Here is a 21609-nt window from a genome sequence, read left to right on the forward strand (position 1 = left end):
GGGTAAGGGACTGAGGGAGCTGTGACTGGGGAAATGGGGCTCCARTGCTTGGGGAAGGGAGCAAGAACCAGGGCCAGGGTGGTAGAGCATGCAATGGAAAGATGTTTTATACTGGCCTTAGGTGATGGTCAGTATTCACAAGTTAAGCAATGAGCAGTAATTAGAGACAGCATTTTCAGCAGCTTCCCTTTAGCACAGTGAGCTCTCATYATCACATGGCTGAGCTCACCCTGACTTTTTGCCCACCCTCAAAGGGCAGGATGTGCTTATGATGGCAACACCATCTCCTTGAGCCTAAAATGACACCAAAAATCTTGCATGAGGTGCCCATGACTCACCTCCACTTGACCAGCAAAAGGACCTGAAATAGCATCAGTGCCTGTGTGGATGGACACCACACTCATCCATATCCTTTGCTGGAGATGGGGTCCTGAGGCAGAAGGATGAGGGCAGGGCTGGGAATGGTGCCCACCAGGATGTGGGAGCCTCAGSAGACCTCTACAGAGCAGTTACCTCGCTCAGTGCTAGGCTTTTGCAGAGGTGTTTGTTTTTTTCCCCTGTAATCCTTCGTTTTCACAGGATCTCCCAATTAGCAAGAAGAAAGGCAGTAGTCTCTCCTGGGGACCTGCTCCCCAGCACCATTCCTCAAGGGATAAACCATTTTTCTGCCAGACTTGACAGCAGGGCAGCTCTGAGCCCCTCCACAGTGCTCACTCATCCCTGACTCTATGGCCTTGAAAACAGGAGAAAGGCAAAACATTCCCCTCCAACCTCTTAGGCCTCTGAACCAGCTGATTAGCCCAAGAGGAAAGCAGATTAACCCCAATTAGGTGAAAAGGTATAAACAATTATATTCAGTAAAGCTTTGTGGRTAGGCTTCCCAGGAGTCTGGCTTTGAACAGACATCCCAGGGACCTTCCATAGCTGAYACTCACAGCTTCTTACCCCATCAGCTCCTAAAAAATTGTACCAATGCTTGGAGCCCCTTTCATATTCCCTCACAGCTCCCTGCTGCAGGCTTGCTCACATCCTGCCTGCCCTTGCTCCAGATGTTGCTGTGGTTCTCTGCCTCTCCTCTCCTCCAGCCTTTGCAGCTCTCCTCTTACCCCATCACTCCATGTGTCATTCCAAGAGCCTCTGGGTTCCTGGGCTTAGCTGATGAAAAGTATGGCAGAAGGTCTGTGTGTGTGGAAAGTTTTACTCCCTGAGGAAGGACAGAAATCCCTCTCATCACACTCATCTTTGCTCCCATGAGATCATCTATCTCCTGGCTTCTTTCATCTGGCTTCCCAAGCACAGTAATACCTTCACTTGCACGAACCTTTAAGCTCTCTGTCTATTCAGAAGACTGGAAAGAAAATATGGTTGATTTGCTCAGCCCTGATCACAGCAGCCATAGGATCTTTCATTTATGTTCTTCCTTTCACTTTAGGAGGCCCCACATTTTCCTGCCCCGTACACAAAACTTTCCCTCTGCCTCTGGGAGGCTTCTGCTGCTGTCCGGCAAACAGCCAGTTCAAACAGCCCAGAGGGAGATCTGATCAGAACGGAGATACTGAAAATCTCTCCAGTGAAATGCCACCAGAACTTTCCAACTATAGCTGGAAAACAGCTGTGCTTCTTCAGCGTGCTTGGGAAGGCTGGAGTCACCTCCCAGAGGTTTGTCCAGCCAGCACCCCCATGTCTTATGTGCTTGCATAACTGGATCCCTGATGTGCTGAAATAAATCAGAAAGCTGGGGATGGTTAGAAAAGCATCARCCATGAGGAATGGGAGAGCTCTCCATAGGCAGAGCAACTCAGCTTTTCCCTTTACTGTGACAGAGGACATCAACAGCCAGAAAAAAGACCCACAGCCATTTTTAAAATGTTAAAGGGTAAAAAAAATGTGATTCTAGACAGTCACATGCATGGACTGGGACCCACAGCTGACAGGAATCAGGGCTAAAAATAGACTTGAGTGCTAATGGGCTCAGAGCAGCCTTCAGCAAAGGAGTCCCAAGGTGAATTATGAAATCCAACGCGYGTTCTGTCCCTAACAAGTGTGGTTTTATTGAGGATTATTTACTTTGGTCTTCATACCTGCCCGACATAGGATATGAGTGTCGGATTTCACAACCAAACAGATCGGGGCCCGAAGAGGGGACAGCCAAGGAGTCCACGGGGCAGCTCCACACAGCTCAGTGACAGCGCTGGCCAAAAGAGTTCTGGTGGTGGCCCTTGCCCACMCAAACTAACCCAGTGATGTTGTGACACTCCTTGGTGACTTGGCTTTCACACAAAACCCTCCATTCATACAACACCTGCTCATCTATCCACACATATCGTTGCTGATAGGTATTCTGTGGTGAGGATCTGATTGTTTTCACCCAACCAATGTCCTCCTGCATTACCCATCCCTATAAATCTGCTCTGGCTGAGGCACGGTGACAGGGCTCCTTTCTGTCAAATGTGCTCATGATGGCTTCATCCCATGTGTGGGACAGTGGGCAGCACCTGATCCTGAGAAAAAAAAAAACAGCAGCACAGGCATGAAACCTGGCTGTGCAAGAACTATTGTCTGAAAAACTCACAAAATACTTTGAACCAACAAGTTTATACTTATCTACCCTGCGTAAGGCATGGCAGGGGTGTGTTGGATCTGATGGCAGGAGCCCTACTGTGAGGTTTACCACATTGTCAAGCTACAACCTGAAATGGCTGGGAAGAGTCTTCACACTGCTCCCAGCTACCCCAGCAGAGAAACCTGGGCCTACAGGTACAGGAAAAGGGAAAAGCTGGGGTTTTGCTTTCCAGTTWGGGTGTTTTCTGCTGTTGTTTTCAGTTGTATCTACAGCTAATCAYCCAGGGACTTTTTTGTGTTGCTTTTTAATTTTTTTTTCCCTTAAAAAAAATACTTTCTAAAAGCAAATCTGTGCGATAGCTAGTCTGAAACATGGTTGTCCCCAGTCTCTCCTTATCAAACGTGCTTGCCTGCATGCTCTTACTTCTCTGCTCTTCCAGGGCTTTTTTAGGAGGCAATTAATCCCCAGAGAGATTAAAATAGAAATGAAGGGAGTTTTTCCTTGGAGCAAACATTTCCAAGTGACCTTCTTTCTCCTCCACAGTGAAAATTGACCATCTTGGACAAATGGCTCCCAAAGCAACAGATACCACTTGAAGGCTTCCAGCAAAGCCTTCTAATTACCCAAGGCCAAGGGTCAGGAACAGCTCAGCTGCACTTGGGAACAAACAGCGTGATCACCTGGAAATTATGAAGGTATGATAGGAAAGAAAACTTAATACTGGGATGACCACCCTCAGGATCTGCTGGGRAAGGTCTATTTTGGTCACAGACAGAGCAGTCAGGGCAGAGTCCTCACTGCCTCCTCTGGAAGCAGTCAGCTAGCTGCAGTTTGCCTGAGCCTTCCTCTTTTTCATTCTGGATTTCAGCGTGTTTTTGCAATCAGCAGCCTGAACTCATCCCAACGCATCGTTACTGGAATCAAGTAATTTGCACTGGGGTCAGCARGGTCCCTTTTCATGCCCATGTGGGAAATTTCCAAATTGCTACCAAATTTGAAGGAAGCACCAAGAACCTCTTCCTCCTCTCTGTGCCTTGAGTTACACCCCACACAAAGCTGGATTTTTCTGTTGGTATTGTCCTTAAGGATTGTCTCATCTTCACTCCCATCAGTGGAATATTAACACCTGAACACTCAGGCAAGACCTAGCTGTTTAAATACATGCCCRCAGATGTCTTACAGCTACAGCTGTATAAATACAGCTACAAAAATAYTTTTTTGCCTGACCACCTTTCAGGCTTGAATAGGCTTGTCCTGCTGTCTAGGGAAAGCTCACCAGGGCTTGAGTCCCAGAGCTCAGCATGAGGAAAGAAAGAGAAAAGAAAAGCTTTTTCTTCACAGCTTCACTCCTATCAAGCCTTGAGCAACCCACAGCTCATAAACCCTTTTTTGCCAAAGTAAGTGGGGAAGGGGATTTTTGCTTTCCTTCACTGTAAAACACTTGGGAGCAGATAGATCTTGCCATAAATGGCAACTCTTTTYTGCTCGGTGGGGAAAACTATGTCACCCTTGGCAAGGAGTGCAGAGCTAACCAAATCAGAGGTGTTCCTCTRTACTCAGCTCATTCCCAGCTCCCCAAACCTCCCATCACCAGCCAAGGCCATGCATTAGGGAGCACAGCTCAGGGGGTGAGAGGCAGGAGGAGAAGGGGTCCTTAGGAGGAGATCACATCTCTAAACATCATATTTGCACTCATTAGGAGGCAGTAAAGAAGCGAGGCAAGCAGGGCAATTAGAGATAAGGGTGAGCAACACACTGTTCCCAGACCAATGTCCTTCCTGCTGGTAAAAGTGGGGGTGCAGTGCGATGCATTCTTGACATTTTGTTCTCCCAACAGATGCCAGCTCAGTTCTTATCAGATATCTCCACGGCCAATGATTTTTCACAGTGGATAACACGACTGAGCTGCATAGGAAACAATCATAAACCTCTGTCCAGGCAGCTGAGCAGAATGTTCCCTTCCTGGCCCTCAAATACTTGTGGTTTTACCTTTTCCACTCTTCCTCATTTAATCTCTTTTCTGCCCTRCACATTCAAGGCTTTGACCCACCCTCAGTTATATGAAGGTGATGAACTTCAGACCAGATCTTTCCTCCTCTCCTTGGATCCAGTCCTTCTCTTCCACAAACAACACAGACTTGTCTTCATCTTGAACACACTCTTTCCTCTGACAGGAATCTGACCTTGAGGATGCTGCTCTGACCTCCCAGCACCTGAAGTTCCCTCTCRGGTGGATTTTGGCCGAATCTCAGGGATGCTTTTGCTGCTTTATGCTGAACTTCATGAAAGCTGTGCAAGAGAGACACCCTCCTTGTTCTGCTCCCTGCTAAAGCAATATTTGGGGAGCTCAGTTASGTGTGCCAAAGCCAGGGGAGCTGAGGATGCAATCCAACTGCTTCCCTTTAGATTCTGCACTCCAGGATGAGGAAGTTTTCCAGTAAGCACTCACACACCCTGGTGATAACAGTGAAAAAAGCACACCTTTGCCTAGGTTAGCACATGATGGGACTGTCGACTCAAGCAAAGTGCTGCTCTGCCCTCCACACATGCACACCMCAGSTCGAGACTTTTTCAGGACTTCCTGRGCTGAGTCCTTACAGATCAGRMMAYGAGGATTATGTTAATTTTGGCCAGGCAGCCCTGGCTTCAATTTACCCTGGGCTGCTCTGCCCTTGGCTATGCCCCAGGGGCTCCCCTTTGGCAGCCCTTACTCCCAGGGCACAGAGCACATCCCTTTGGGGCTGTCAGGGATTTGGGGCTGTTCAGAGTCTCAGGCTCTTTGCCTGGGATTTCTGTATGCCTTGCTTACATATGCACATTTATACAGACACATCTCTGCAATCTGTGTGTCTGTATTTACACACGTGACATCACACTGTTACATCACAGCTGCTCTGCAGTGGAAGGTTTCTTGACACTGCAATAGCAGGGTTTCTGTGAGATGAGCTGTATGGCAAATTTCTGAGACAGTTTTGGCCCTTTCTGGGGTCTTTTTCACAATAAGCAGGATAATTTCCCATTTTGACCATTCCTTCATTGCACTGGAAATGATAGGCATCAGCAGCCATCAGTCTGAATCTTTTCTGTGCAGACTGCTCTRCCACAGCCCCACTGATCTGGAGCCAGTCTCATGCACTATCCTATTACAACAYCAGCTCTATCCAGCCATGTTCAGATTTTTGTGGCTTGTGCAGAGCCCACAGGTCTGCTTGCAGTCATCCCTTGCCCACACACCCTGCTCTGCAGGTCCCAGCTCCCTTTCTTCCAGTGCTGTGGATTCCCAGCCCTGCAGTTTCAGGACTGTTCACCCRTGCTTTAGGGGGGGATGCACTGTGTTGCTTGGCACGGTCTGGATTAGTTCTGGCTCTCCAGCAGTCCTTGTTTTCAGTTCCAGCCATGGGCTGGTCTCCTCTAAGGGAGCTGGCTATGCTCCTCTTTTCCTTTCTCCTCCCCTAAAACTACCAAACCTCTCAAGCACATCAGAGCCAGCCAGTGTAAGAGGCAGGACTATTTCTTGAGGTCTTTTTATTTGCTCACACTCTCTGCAGGCACYGAGTGAAACAGTCTTTGACCTTCTTCTGCTGCTTCCCATAGTACCAAAGCTCCTGTGGCACTTTAAGACCTCCAAACTTCTGCTCTGACATTTTCTTGGTATGTCTGGCACTGTGTGACCATCAGAGATTACTCAATAATTCAGTTATTAATTTTCATGACAGAGACCTGCCTGTGGTCAGTAGGGAGGTGCCTTTCTGTTTCTTACATGCAAATTCTGCCCCTTCTCTGCCCCAAGAAATCCTTCCCAGTACCTATAACTGATGGGAACTTTTCCAAACAAAAGTTTGCAAGCACAGGAGTGCCAGTTCCCAGCTCCTTGCAATAGCAGGACTATATCCGCCAGATGAAATCCTGGGCAACCAAATCACATTCCCACAATTCTACCCCACCTGACCAGAATAAAGGGGTTTTTTTTTTTTTTCCTGACTTCAGTCTGGACTCTGGTTTACCCATGAATTTATGAATAAGAGAGACCCTTGAGAGCTTTCCTAGCTCAACCTGTACACATCCCAGCTGGTCTCTCTGTGTCCAGCCCTTCACAGAGTCAGCCAGAACTGCCCCGATTTTACAGAAATGTGCACCAGTGGGAAGCTGTTATGCAAATGGATTGAAGACAGGAACAAAATCTATGCTTTCCTCTGGGCCATGCAGACAGTAAACACGTCTGTGATGGAGAGGAAACTTCAGGGAGTGCTCTTTGCACCTGAATCACAGCTCAAGAGAGAAGGGAAGCTGTARCACAGCCACAGCTTCTGGGGCCACAGAGACATTGGCAGTCAGATCATTTTGTGACTTGTCCCCTCTCCCTCACTCCAGCAGCTGCCTGAGGCCCTGCAAGTGGGAGCCACAGGGTCAAGACTGCCTTTAGCAGCAGCCAGGGGAAGGCAGCCTTTTGCCCAGGGTGGATGGGTGGCAAGGGCAGGGACAGCTCCTGGCTGGCTCCTGTTCCAGGGGTTATCTCATGGCAACACAAGGTCACCARCCTCGCTCCAACAGCCTGGCTTCCTTGTTGTGTGCCCTGCCAAGACCAGCCCCCAGCAGGAACTGGTATGGCATCTCTCCCAACATCAGAGGAAACTCACTGGAAGACCCTGATCCAGCATCTCCCCAAGAACCTGGCAAAGGCAGCCTGAAAGAACAAGGTGCACTCTCGCACTCATTTGGGTGGACATGACACAGATGATGCACACCAGTGGTGATTTCTGTGCTGTTTGTTTCTCTGAGGRCTGTGCTGGCAAAAACATTTGATCTCCCTAGCGATATAAATACACAGCTGCTTCCTCCAAAATAGGAGGGAGAGGAGTGAAAGTGTGTGCGCGCATTTGTGCAGAGAAAAAGGGAGAGGAAATGAGGCTCAGTGCAAAATACAGGAAGTGGGAGAAAAACAGCACAAAGCAAACGTTGCATCCATTGAACGGGGCTTGAATTGGTATCTTGGCTGCTGTTTGACTAACTTATGGTATCACTAAATCCCATTCTCCTCGCAGGGAAAGAAACCCTGCAACTGTGCATTGTCAGTGTGACGGAAGAAACAGCGGCAGCTGATGCTGGTTGGGTCAGTATTACTCTCAGGCTCACAGACCAGCCTTTGTTCCCAGCACGGTGACAAAGGACTCCCTTCTTTCCTCCACCTCCCTCAAGCTGTTCYTAGGCGTGTTGGAACAGTGAATGTTTTAAGACTATATCAGCTATGGCCGACATGCCTTGGCCAGCTCCCACCAGGACCTTGTTGACCCCTGTCCCCTGGGAGGTGTCCCTCTCATGCACTGGAACCTTCCAAGGGGGGTGCAGCCAAAAGCTCATTTTCTTATCACTTGGTGGAGCTGCATGCTCCTGAGAGTCTGCTGGTACTAAACATGGCTCTGAGCCAGCAGGCCCACAGGACACCAGGAGCAGGCACAGTGCTCTATTGCTTTCTTGCTCACCCTTCAGGTTCCCCTCAGTGCACCTAAACTTGTCCCTTGGGCAGTCTGCTCCCCCATCTCCCTTGGCAGATGAGCACAGGGGAAAGGAAGCTGGTGTTGGTGAGTATCTGCTGGTGTTCATTAGGGTGACCTCTTTCTCCCTCCACATAGAAGAAGAGTCTTTAGAAGGTTTGGCCAGTGCCTGAAAAGGAGCAGGTTATGGCTGTTGGTGTAATCCCAGCCTGTGGTGCATGCTGTTCCTAGCAGAGGCAGCCTCCCAGCCAGTGGTTTTTGGCAAGCACCTAACATCTGGCAGAAGCAAAGATGCAAGGCATTGTGCTGSGTGGCAGAGCTCTTCCAGACAGGGAACTCAGGGGGAAAACACACTTCCCATATTCAGCCACCCTCTGACTGGTAGGTTCTCTGCCACCCCATTGCCAGGGCGTGAATGTCTCCCCTCCCAGAATCTGCACATTGCAAATGGAGAGTTTGCACATCTCTGAAGACCTGAGATGTGATCTTGCACTTGCAAGACCATTTGAGGTGATCCCAGTATTCCCAGTCTGCACACCCTGCACAGTTCTRGACTGAGCTATTAGTGGCAGGATTATTCCAGTCACATTTCTAGTGCCCTTTAACTTGTCAGCATAAGGACTTCACCCTCATCACCTTTCTCATGTTCTTGGGACAGAGGGTTGAACCTGCACAGAGACCTGGAGAGATTCAAAACAGAACCCATGCCCTGATGCATGCAGGCCATAAAGTACAAAAAAGGCACATGGTGAGGCAGATACATGAGATCCACTTGCAAAATAATTCTGTGATCTTGCATGGACAAACAGAACAGTACATGGAGAYAATGACAGACAGGCAGACATCTTCTAGTGCTCTACAAGAAATCCTGAGCATCACAGTCCTGGAAAAAGCAATATAGTACATTAGTTTAGAAGCTGATGTTTCAGTGTCTCCCTTTCAGGAAACAGGGAAATAATTTTCAACCTCTGAGAGCATCAAACAGCAGTGTATGGAGGAGTCAGCATAGGAGCTACTGCTGGCCATGTCTGCACACAGGTCATGCCACTGGGATGGCATTCTTTCCAGTCACTGATGACTTCTTTCCAATCACTGCAGTCAAGTGATCCCAGCTCTTTCTTTGGAAGTTGTGTCTCCAGGTCCACTACAAGGAGCGGCTTTCCTTGAACAAAGGAAGAACATTTCTGAGTGAAAGCTGAACAAAGGAAGAACATTTCTGAGTGAAAGCTGAACAAAGGAAGAACATTTCTGAGTGAAAGCTGAACAGGTGGAGTTGAGCACATCAGTCACAAGGGGTTTGTGACCAGTGATCTCCTCTATCCTTATGCTTCCTGGGAGCTGATTTTTCCCCTTAGGATCGTGTCTGATGCCAGGCCACAGCACTCTGTTGTGAGGTCTCCAGAAATGCAGCTCAGACTCTCCTCTGGGGTTTAGATCCTGGAGTGTTGTTCATTATATTAGGGTCCATATGTAGGTAGTGTAAGTTGAGGAGAAAAATGAAAAGGGAAGATAAAAGATGCTTTGGGATGCAAGACATCAGGCTTAACCCATATGTGTTTATTTCCCTTACCCCATGTGATTCTGTCCAGAGCCCTGTGAGGAGCTGTAGCAACATCTCCACCTGTATCAGGGAGTGGTGAAAGCTGTGCCAAAGATGCACATGTTAGGGAAAATCAGCACAGAAGCTTTTTCAGTATGCTAACAGGAGTCACCTAAGCATTCAAGTCCCAGGAGCAAGGAGAGCAGGGGCTATGTGAGCTGGGCAAAAAAACCATGACCTTGAATCCGTGATGTTTGGAGAGAAGGGGGGGATTGACCCACAGCAGAAATTACAAGTTGCCTACAGCATGGCTTAGGTAACATTTCCCACAACACAGCAGRGGGAAGGGCTTAAGCTTGTTTGAGATTGTTTGAGGGACAGAGAGAGAGCTTGTGTCCAGAGCTGTTTTTTAAGGCATACATCTGAAAACTGTTTACATGTGGCTAGAAGGAAGCCTCTTTGTTATTGYGCTTCAAATGACCTCTTAGTATCTAGCCTCTATTTTAAGCAGGTGATGCATATATGTTCTCATGCCAGTACTCTTCAGCCTTTTAGCTCAAAGAGCAATTCCCTTTCATTGGGATTTACCCATCTGATGTATTAATAGGCAGCAATCATATGCCCTCTTAACATTCCTTTTGCTAGGCTAAAAAAAGCAAAGACAGTCTAGACTTCTACCATCACCTCTCTTTTTGTCCAGATCACTCTACTGCCATTCTTTCCACTTACTACARTTTTCTCTCTCCTTTTCCAATTCCTTTGGAAGGTATTTTTCCTTTTCTCTGTAATGGCAATGCTTCTTTGTTTTGTCTCTTCAGCAAACGTTTACATTTTTTCTCCAAGGTCATCAGTGAAGATAAGAAATTAGCTGGTGCCAAAACCAGTCCCTAAGGAATTTCATCAGCAATTGCCTACAACTCTATGTTTCAGATTCTCTTCATTAAGCAATTTGATGTCCTCTTTTCAGTTCAAGTGTCTATCCCTGCACTCCCCTGCTTTCACAACTTCCCCTCCACCCTCTGTGAAACCCAGATATGTTTCATATACCACATAACCAATGTTTTAAAAATTATTTATTCACCTTTTTAATTTCACCTGTCCCCAAATATAAAAATAATAAAAAATACTCCACCTTTCATACAGCCACACTGAATCTTGTCTCATTGTCTGTGCACTTCCATATCTTTAATTATTTCTATTTTGTTCTAGGATAAAAAGAAAAGCTGTTCTAAGCTCTTGGGTCTATAAGTAACTATCTCCCTTTTTTTTGTTCCCTTAATTAAATTTAGGTAAAACTGTTGATACTAGGCAACTGTCTGATCCCCATCCACCCTCCATTTGCACAGGTTGGTTATATATCAATTCTATTGGATTTACTATTTGATCTGTCTCCAGGAACCTTCTGATCTGAACAAATCTTGTGAATTTTGCCTTGACCCATGATGGGATTGTCTGTGTTTCCAGACACTTTTAACCATCAATTTATAATSCCCTGCTTCTACACCATCTTTTCTGCAAAATGAGGCAAAACTTCTGGTTTCTGAAGCTTTGATCTTAGGTCTGATGCCTTGCCTTGTTCTTTCTACCTTTACAAAGAACTTCATTCAGCAACTCTGCCAGGTATATCTTACTTGGATTTCTGCTGACTGACGTGTCTTTTTCTCTAAACTTTGTGACCTCTGCAATGTAGAYTTCTTTGCTAACCACTCCCATTTTTCAATGTGGATTTTTTTTTTCACCAGTGAGCCACATTTTCTATGTGATTTCCCCCATTCTTTGTTCAGGAAAGTAAGTTAGCTATTGCCACAGTGAGCCTGAATGCCTTCCACATACAAACACTTAAGACTTTTAATTCAAATTGCTTCATCACTTCAGTCCCATAACTTCTCTGACCATTAAAATTTCAAGGCTGAAAAATCTCAGCAGTGGCCCCATGATATTTACTCTCCCACTTAACTGAAACAGAATCAGCCTGTGCACGGTCAAGGTTAAAAGTTATCTTGTGCCACATTGTTCTGCAATGTCTCAGTGGCTGTCAAGACCAGGTCAGACKCAACAGCAGCTGCAGTTAAGGTTGCTGCCTCTTTAGTGACAGAATGTCAGGCAGTGCATGCTAGAAATCCCAGCCTATGCTAGCAGCAGTGTATTCTCCATGTGAGAAGTCAAAACTTGTAGTAATGACAATCCCTGGTTCTGCACAGCATTCTAAAAACGTAAGAGAACATCGTCAGTATCCCGATGCAACCTTGGATAACAGCAGCAGAACTAAGCTGTCTTTCCTCAAGGTGATTTGAACCAAAACAAAATCTGTTTTATCACCTCTGCTCCTGCTTTTTCCTTCACACTCAACCATATCATGCACAGGCAATACCACCACATGCCCCACTGGTCTTTGCTCTTCTGAGCAGCACTAATATTTTAGTGTCATAAATCCAGCCATGCCAGCTTCTATCCTGCCCCCAGAAGTCCTGGCATACACAGTCTGCATGTTGCTCATGAGGTCCTTGTCTTAGCATTCAGGCACTTCTATTGTTTCTCCTACTTTCCCATATATATTGGTTATATAATCTTYGACAGAGGATCAGTTTCCGGCTCAAATAAGCATTACATTCCTGCTCTCATATGTTCCTTTAGTCATCACTGTATTTTAATATCTATGCTCTTCCTTCAACTAAACATCAAAAGCCAGCGTGGAAACCATAAAAAGCCCAGCCAAAATCCCSAGTCCTCCTCCTCATGTCTCAGTCTAAAGTGTGTCTCAAGTATCTTGCTCTCAGCAGGCTGTGTTCTTCCAAATGCACACTCAAGCTGCCAAGGAGGGTCTTCTTTCTCTGGGCACCTTCAAAGAGACAACACACTGCTGGCAGCAGTTCCCAAAGAATCTGTAATGTCTGTGCCATGGATTTGCCCTTCTTCTCTTAGGACATGTTTCACTGAGGTACGTAATATGCCTTGAGCAGCATCTGCAGTCATCCTTCCTCCATTCCAGTGGAAATCTAGCTCCCTCATTTGTCTCAACATSAAAGGAATCACTGGATTATTCTCTTTTCCTGACAAACACCTCTTCAGTTCCAGATCCCCTTTGTAACTGGATTTGTCTTAAAGTGTTTYCACTCATACAGACTTATCTTTCCTGGTGCTGACGCTGGTGTCTATAATCCATTTTGTCTAAAGCTTCATTTTGTCCCTTTCCCGTGTTCTTTGCAGTGTTTCCTGCAGCCTCTTCTTTCCAGGTTTATGGATTCATCATTCCCTGGCATCTGACCTCAAGCCTTCCYCATCTTTTATTTTCATTTTCTGCTAGGTTCAGTTTTTCCCTCCTTCTTGTTGCTATTCCACAAGTTTTTTTCTTGAACTTCAAATGAAGCAGTTTCAGGGAAGAACTTGCGTGTGTCTGATAAGCTCTGCTCTGATGTTTGCTCAGAAGGTATGGTAGCAATGACCTGAGTGCATTCCTCTCTACGCTGAAAACCTGAAATCCCAAAAGCAGATGAGAAATTTCAGCAGCACAGAAGCTGTAATTCTAATTTAGGTTTATCCAGACTCCAGCTCTGGAGTGGCCTGCTGATTTAAAGCAGCAAAGCAGGTTGCAGCAGCACAAGGCCTGAACATAAAACTTTACTTTTACAAGCAGCATAAAGCCTTTACTTCAAGGCAGCAATTACAAGTTTGAAGTTTGAAATGAGAATCTCATTTCTCCAGGAGGCAGGCAGCTACTACTGCTCACATCGTGCATCATGGTGACAGAGGTTAAATAACCTTCTTGTTCTTATTGRCAGAAGTCACCTCCAGATACTGCTCTTGCCTGCCCCTTGGCACTGGGTGAGRGCTGCCAGGAAGGTGGGGGAACTCAATGTGCCTCCATTGTAGACATCTCAACCTATCTTAAACAACACAGCTGGAGGCAGAAATGATGGACATATCTTCAGCAACATCATCCAAGTGTTGTACCTCCTGCTCCCCTCTGAACTTCTCATCAGAGCCACAGCTTGGCTACAGCACCGTTCAGCACAGCACCACTGGGTAGCATTCCTTWGGTGCAAAATGTGTGTTTCCTCCATTAAGTTTCCACCTCAGATAGATGGGGTTGCGTTGTCCAGGATGAGTGACACGATGCTTTTGCTGGGCTGAGCAGAAACTGTCACAGGACATTGTTGTCACAGGACCATCTCCCCTCGCCTCCCATTGGCCTTGCTCAAGGTCGTGCTGCATGGCAGCAACAGGAATAGAGCCTGTGAATTCCAGCTCCTTATCCCACTTGACCCAGGGCCAGGCTCAGCTGGGAAAAAGCAATATCCGTCCAAGCGCAGCGGCAGTGCCCGGGTGTTGTTGTGCAGCTCGGGAACAGGTTAACACTCGTGCTTGCTGAAACCCCTGCCGTGCACACAATAGGCATGAGAGGTGCCAACTCTGGAAGTTGGAGACCTGGGGACACGCTGTGCTGGAAGCACTGGGGCCCCATCCAGCTGCACCAGCACTGCCTTGCCCGTGGGACTGCGAGTTCCTCCCTGGGAAAGCAGCAACGCCCAGCTGACTGCACTCCAGCCCTGGCAGGAAAACGCTGATTTTATGGACAATGCCCAGATGGGGTGATTAAGCCTGTTCAGCATGGTCCCACAAGTGAGCAGTGTGCACACCTGCACTCCAGGATAATTTTTGTGCTTCTTCTTCACTAAGTTTTCTGTGTTAGGGATGCTTTCTCCCAGAGATGAAGGAATAGCAGGGTGTCCCCCCTTCACCAGCCACGCAGTTCTGCCCTAGATGTATCCAGGTTGTTTACCTTCAATGAGAGCTATCAAATCTGTTAGCATGAACCCCTGGAGAGCTTGAAAGATTTGGGCACTCAACCCCTAGGGAGTAAAATGTGCTGTTTTGACTTTGGTGGAAAAGGTTGCATATCACAGGCTACTGCCAGCTAATGAGAAATGAGTCTGGACAATTAATCAATACACAATCTCCTCCGCTAATCATATTGATGGAAGATGAGCTCCATCCCCCAGGAAGGGCAAAGGCCATYGAGCTAAGCCATTTAGCAGCATTTATTTATATCCTTGGTGGTTCAATAATTCGAGTCTTGCCCAACAGCATCAGGCCCCTGAGGACTGGGTAATATTGTCCAGTTGGAAAAAAAAAAAACAACAACACAACAAGTATTACTTAGCAGAAAAACAGCCTTTTAATGGAAATTAACACTTTTAAGGGAAAATATATTCCTTTTCTCTACATTTCAACCACACACATATGTACAAAAGAAATTCTGAAATATTYTATATAAATGGTCATAAAAATATTTTCTAGGGGACTACTTTAAAGAGTTGTAAAGGTCTCAGGATATACATTACTTTCAGTTGTACCAGAACACCCTTCTCTACAAGCCTACCATGAGGCATTAAAATGGAATTTGTCCCTCACTCATTCATCCTAAAACCGTGCCTTTYCTCTGGCAGGCACTACCCACTTTGTAAGAAGGCTGGCCCCGTGGGTAAGGTGAGTTTACTCTTGTGTAATTAAAGCCWGTGTTGAAACCCATACACACCAAGGGACAAAGATGATGTCACAGCACAGCTGTTTCTGTGACACAGCTGGTTTCCCAGCTTCCCGACACAAATCCTGCTCTTTCTGAGCTGCAGTGGAGTGGGTGGTGAAACCATCAGTTGGAAGTTGCAGATTGTCCCTGCCTGTTGTGTGTGGTGCTGTCCCTGCAAAAGCTGACAGAGCCCTTCCTTCCACTGCACTRTGTAAACTGTGGAGAAAGGCACTGTGCTTCCCACAGTTCCCAAAGAAGCTGTTTACTTACACAGCTGCCTGCTGGTACTTATTTACAGAGTACTACTGACAGCCACCAAATCTGCTTGTATAGCTCTGGAGACAGTTCAAACTCTCTGTTCCCAGACAAGTGATTAATGGTGTATGGAGAGAAGTTGGGACTGAGGATAAAAACGAGCTTTCAAAACAAGAGCCTCTGATCTCAAACTGAACAAACATTTCCCCTTGCCTGTGTCAGCTAGTTTGATTTCCAACAAAAGAGCAGATTGCTTGGGAAACCACAGTCATGCCAGTGAATTACTTTCCTCATAGTCAGAGAAAGCTCTCTCAAGCACCCAGTCCTGCTCTCTCAAATCAGGTTGAAGGCAGAGCTCCCTCTGCAAGCAGCTAGTGCAAATGAAGCTCAGACTGGGTCTCCCAGCTCAGACCTTGTAAGGAACAAGATTAAACTCTTCAGAGCTCCACCTCCTTTTTAACCCTTACTTGTAAATAGCTACAGGGCCAACTTGTGCTCAGAAGATGCACCTGATTCTGCCAGTGGCAGATCCAAACATGAAGGCCTCAAAGGAACAGTTAACCCACCCTATGAAAGGACTACAGAAGCCAGAACAGTATTTTCTCACAGTTTGAAAGCTTCTCTGACAGGGAAAGACTTAAGGCATTGGCAAAGAGGTGCTCCACACGAGCAGATCTGTGGCAGTAACACAGAGAGCGCTGCGACAGAAGCGGCCCAAGGCAGTGTCCAGATGGCACAGTCAGACAAGAGCAGCCTTCCCCTGTGCCCCATTCACATGTATGAAATGTKGTGGGTGATTATTAACAGCTCTGAAGGTCTGTGGCTTTTAGCCTGCATGTACAGAACACACATGCAAGCATAGACTCTTACATGTGMATTACACACATGTATGTGCACGCACACACCGTCATTCACATACTCATGCTGTGCAAAGTGCATCCAGCCCCACAGCCACTGCCTCAGCTCTGCCAGTAACTGATGGGATCTTGCTGAAAAGTGCTCTGAGCACAGGTTTAACTTTGTGTGAGCCTCTTCCAGCTGAGCCCACRGGAGAACGCCGCTATTGTGAGGGCCAGAGCCTTCCTGCCATGCCAGCACACGCAAAAGCTGACGTTTCATAAGCTGCCTGCCATCGGGAGGACAAAGTCCCGTTGAGTGGGYATTGGCTCTGCCTTTCCTCACAGATAGCAAGGGATCAGCTGAACTCGAGTTTTGGCAGCCTCCCACGGTATGGCACAAGGCTAGCCAAGCATGTGAGGCAGAGCCATTATCAGTGCCCTGTTCCTAACAAAGTGAAGACATTCCCTTTCATCTCAAACTAATATTTGTCCCCGTTCTTTCCAAGTAGAGGAAAAAAGACACACGCTGTGCCAGATCCCCTGCTGTGATACGTATCTCCTAATCTCTGGCTTGTATGGTTACAGGGAGGCTGCAGGCATGGGAAAACACTCAAACATCCGAATCCAGGATAACATCCTGAAGTCAAGGTGTAAAGCAAAAACAATAAATAAAGGTTCTTCAGGAAGGATGGAAGACAAAATTACTTAATTCCATGTATTTTCCCACCACAGTGGCTAAGGAAGCTGGGGTTTACAGAGGGCGAGTGAAAAAGATTTGTTCAGTCCCTTTTAGGAGGAAGAAGGTGCTGTCTGCCCAGATTCCACATTCAGAGCCCTGTTATCTCCTCAGTCACCTTTATCATCAGAGGCAGGAAAGATGAAGTTCTCGGACTTTTCTCAGCCCTTTAGCCCTGATTTAGGGCACAGACAAGTCAGCYTCATGAGYTAGCCAAGATCCTGAGCACTGAAGRAAAYTCTTTGTGYAGAAAGTAATCCTAAWTCTGCATGACCTCTGTGCACCTTCTTTATAACATGAAYCAATCCATCAACTAGAGTCACTTGCATTTCTAATTAAAAATAATCCACCTGTAGACACTGACTTATAGCTAAGCAGAATCTAAGTGATGTGACACATACTGAAGACACTCTGCTCCTGCTGGGATGCAGAATATTTTACACAGAGTTGTCCTGGGATGCTGCTTGCATGTCTGTTGGCCATGATGTAGTGGATATGCTGAGAGTCCACAAAGCACTGAGTTGCAAAATCTTGGTTCTAGGCAGGCAAAACAGGATGTCTGGTTACAGAGGGGTGTCTGTTCTTCTGCAAAGGTTAGACCAAGACCCTGAGGAGCAGGGAGGCAGGGGAGAGGCACAACTCAGGGGGTGACTGGGAACTACTTCAGAACAACCCAAAGGTGGACAACCTGCCCTTGTATCTTCAACCATGTGAGCCCTTAAGAAATCCCAATGGAAAAGGCACAAGAGGGGATTTTGCTGCGTGTACTTGCAGCTCTCTGGGTCAGACAGCACTGGAAATAGAGGACTAACATKCTTTTAACACATTTTGCAGTCAGCWCTTGTCCAGAATCARTTGGTGACACACAGCCTCTGAGCTGCTCAGAGAGACAGAGATGAAAAAGAGAGGAAAGCTCCTGTATGGTTCATGCCAGCAGTAAACATATGGAAGTGGAAAGCAGATGGACTACAGATACCAAGAGGAATGTTTCAAACAGTCTCAGGTCCTTTGTACCTGTGTCTCCCTTGAACTGGAGGTTTTTCACATCCAGCCAACTCAGAGCACAGGCAAGGAGGTGGCCTTTGTTCCCTCTCCCCGCGGAAGGATGTGGCCTTGCTTGCTCCAGGAGGAATGAAAGAGTGCAGTGAAGGGGGCCAGACTTTCAATGGTGCCTCTTAATCACATGCAGCTTTTTCCCAATCTCTGCAGATATGGGCCCAGCTCCCTGAGATGCCACCTGGAGGAGGAGACAGGAGAGCAGAGCGAAGGAGAGCTGGTGATAAAATGGACACAGCCCTAGAGTGCCAGGTATCAAATCCTTCCTCACCAGCTTTCCTTTCCCTTAGCAGCCTCCTGAAAGTTCATTGCAGGTTCCTACAGACCCCTGACACAGCAGCAGTGCCACTGAAGTGAAGGCTGTGTCTGGCTGTGTGGCTCTGGAGGCGTGAGCAAGTCCTTTGTCAAAGGGACATGTCAGAAATGCAGAGACAGCCAGCACCACATGGGGACAAAGCTCTGCACCACACGGGGACAAAGCTCAGCACCACATGGGGACAAAGCCCAGCACCACACAGGGACAAAGCCCAGCAGCACACGAGGACAAAGCCCAGCAGCACACGAGGACAAAGCCCAGCACCACATGGGGACAAAGCCCAGCACCACATGGGGACAAAACCCAGCACCACACGGGGACAAAGCCCAGCACCATATGGGGACAAAGTCCAGCACCACATGGGGACAACGTCCTGCACCACATGGGGACAAGGTCCAGCAGCACATGGGGACAAAGCCCAGCACCATACGGGACAAAGCCCTGCACCACATGGGGACAACGTCCTGCACCACATGGGGACAAGGCCCAGCACCACACGGGGACAAAGCTCAGCACCACACGGGGACAAGGCCCAGCATCACACAGGGACAAAGCTCAGAACCACACGGGGACAAAGCCCTGCACCACACGGGGACAAAGCCCTGCACCACACAGGGACAAAGCCCAGCACCCCATGGGGACAAAACCCAGCACCACATGGGGACAAAGCTCAGCACCACATGGGGACAAAGCCCAGCAGCACACGAGGACAAAGCCCAGAACCACACAGGGACAAAGCTCAGCAGCACATGGGGACAAAACCCAGCGACACACGGGGACAAAATCCAGCACCACACAGGAACAAAGCCCAGTACCTCATGGGGACAAAGCCCAGCACCACACAGGGACATGGCCCAGCACCACACGGGGACAAAGCTCAGAACCACACGGGGACAAAGCCCAGGACCACATGGGGACAAACCCAGCACCACACAAGGACAAAGCCCATAACCACACGAAGACAAAGCCTTGCACCACACGGGGACAAAGCCCAGAACCACACAGGGACAAAGCCCAGCACCATACGGGGACAAAGCCCTGCACCATATGGGGACAAGGCCAAGCACCACACAGGGACAAAGCCCAGCACCACATGGGGACAAGGTCCAGCACCATACGGGGACAAAGCCCTGCACCACACGGGGACAAACCCAGCAGCACAGCCAAGAGGTGACAGGGCAGGCTGGGCAGGGCAGTGCAGCCTGTGGGGTCACAGCTGAGAAGCCACCGCAGCACAGCATTGTCACAGTGTGTGATGTGTGACACGCAGTGGGACAGGTCCTTGTCACACGCCTGACACTCAGCCATGGCCGGCCATCAGCAGCAGCCCTGCAAACACAGCTAGCCAGCCTCAGAGCGTGCATATTTCTTGACTCCTCAGTCTGTTCCAGGCTCTCCTTCTGCATCCAGAGGACAAAGGTCGCTGCAGTCCTTTCACAGGGTGCCAGTGAAGCAGTAGGGAAGGAGCCAAGGTAAACTCTTGAAGAAAAGCAAAAGCCACCACAAACACAGCTCACTGAGCCCAGCAGGAGCAAGCGTGTGCTCTGTGTTGTCCCTTTAAACTACATTGAGAGAATTAGTGTTTTAAACCAGTGGCTGCCTCCCAGGAGGCCGCAGTCCTGGCTGCCATGGCCAGSCCTGACAGTCCCTTCACTTTTTGGCTTTGCCCAGGCCACAAGACCTCTGTGTTTCTGTTTCCCTGCTGTTAAAGCATGTGGCAAAGGGGAGGGACTCCTTCCAAAATCTTTGCCCTCTTTGAGAGGGCAGCAAAGGACCAGCTCAGCTTGGCACTGGCCAGCCAAGACAGGGAGAGCAAAATGCCTGTGTCAAGTACAGAGGAAGTCTGCAGAAGTGCTTGGAGCACAGATCCTCAGGAATTAAATCCCCAGGGAAACAGCCGGTGCTGCCCAGCTATTCACTGCCAGCCACAATGCTCTGCTTCCACTGGTAAAAGGCAGAGGGCTGGGCATCTGTCTCCACATGGACAATATGGACACAAACCAAACATTAAAAATATGCCTGAATCCCATAGCCTGACCCACCCCCTGCCAGCATCTCAGCTCCTACCCCTCATCCAGAGCCCTCCTGCAGCCTGTGGRCCCCTGTCTGCTGGGTCCTCAGCCCATGCACCCTTTTTACCACAGCASATGCCCTTCCAGGCTGAGTTCCAGAAGGAGGGACCCTTCCCCTCCTGTGTAAGAGAAAAGGCTTCAATAAAGTTTCACAGCAGAGAAACCAGACTGGCTCTCTTCCATCCCCTCCCAGAGCTGAGATGACCAGCTATTTCAGCTAAAAGACCCRTCCCCTGGGTGGCTGGTATCTGTGGCTCTCACCTCTATATCTTCATTTTTTTTCCTGTATGTCAGTCAAGTGAAATTAATCACAGATGGTTTTTAAAGTACTGGATGCTATCTCACCAGAGACTGTCTCCTTAATTGTGTTGCAGGTTGACAGCTTGCCAGGGCCTCTGTACCTCGTCCAGGAGTTAATATTTTATCTAGAAGTTCAAAGGAAGCTTGGTGGAAATTGTGCTAGCCTTGAAATGCCAAAGGTAACTTTCAAATATTTCCTTCCGGACTCTGAAATGTTGTTGGTAGAAATGTATTTTCTGAAAGGAAATGGCTCTGGACCTGGGCTAACAGCTGGGGAGATTGTTCATGAAAATCAGTGCCCTGAGGCTCTGYATCACTTTCATCTGTCTTTCCCAAACCCCCCACCTTTATGGAGACCAAATGCATCACTCTTCCAACTCCAGGGAGGTGAAGTGAGAGCAGCTCTCCAGCAGAGAAAAATGTGCTCATCCTGTAAAGGTTTCTTTGTTCTCATTGCACAGGATCGTTTTTCTACTGCGCAGCAGATTTATGTGGGGAACAGCAGTGGCACAGGGCATAATGACTCTCCATTTTGTTTAATTATTAACTCACATGATCTCCAGGTGCCACACGTTCCAGCAGGCCTGCAAGGCTGTGCCAGGGAGGGAGCAAAGCAGCAGGAGGGCAATGAGGAAAAACCCATTTCTCCTCTTGCTCACTGATGTTGTTCTCTGTCCTGGGGTCTTCTTACCTGAAGTGTGTTGTCCCTTCTCCTAGAACTCTGCACACTCTGAGTATTTTACCAAAACAATTGATACTGCGGTGATTTTTTTTCAGTGGGGACCATGTAGCAACTATTTCAAACTACGTASCAGGAGTGAATGGAAGCCAAAATTAATTTCACTGAGTTTTTCAGCTGCCATCAAGAAGCTGGGTCTTTCAACCCACCACCGCTTGGTTTGCAAATGGCCAG

At 47.8% G+C, this 21609-nt stretch overlaps 1 long non-coding RNA gene across 1 annotated transcript; it reads right to left on the reverse strand.

Moving 5' to 3' along the window:
* Positions 1–8860: 8860 nt before the first annotated feature.
* LOC130579455 (uncharacterized) lies at positions 8861–21082 on the reverse strand. The gene is made up of 3 exons (XR_008966005.1): positions 20658–21082; positions 17967–18189; positions 8861–9217 (listed from the first exon to the last, which is right to left on the reverse strand). It is a non-coding gene; the product is annotated as an uncharacterized LOC130579455 (long non-coding RNA).
* Positions 21083–21609: the final 527 nt, after the last annotated feature.

This window comes from Malurus melanocephalus, unplaced genomic scaffold (assembly GCF_030028575.1).
Source record: "Malurus melanocephalus ecotype Western Australia unplaced genomic scaffold, MMel_1.1 scaffold_275, whole genome shotgun sequence".
Lineage (NCBI taxonomy): Eukaryota > Metazoa > Chordata > Aves > Passeriformes > Maluridae > Malurus > Malurus melanocephalus.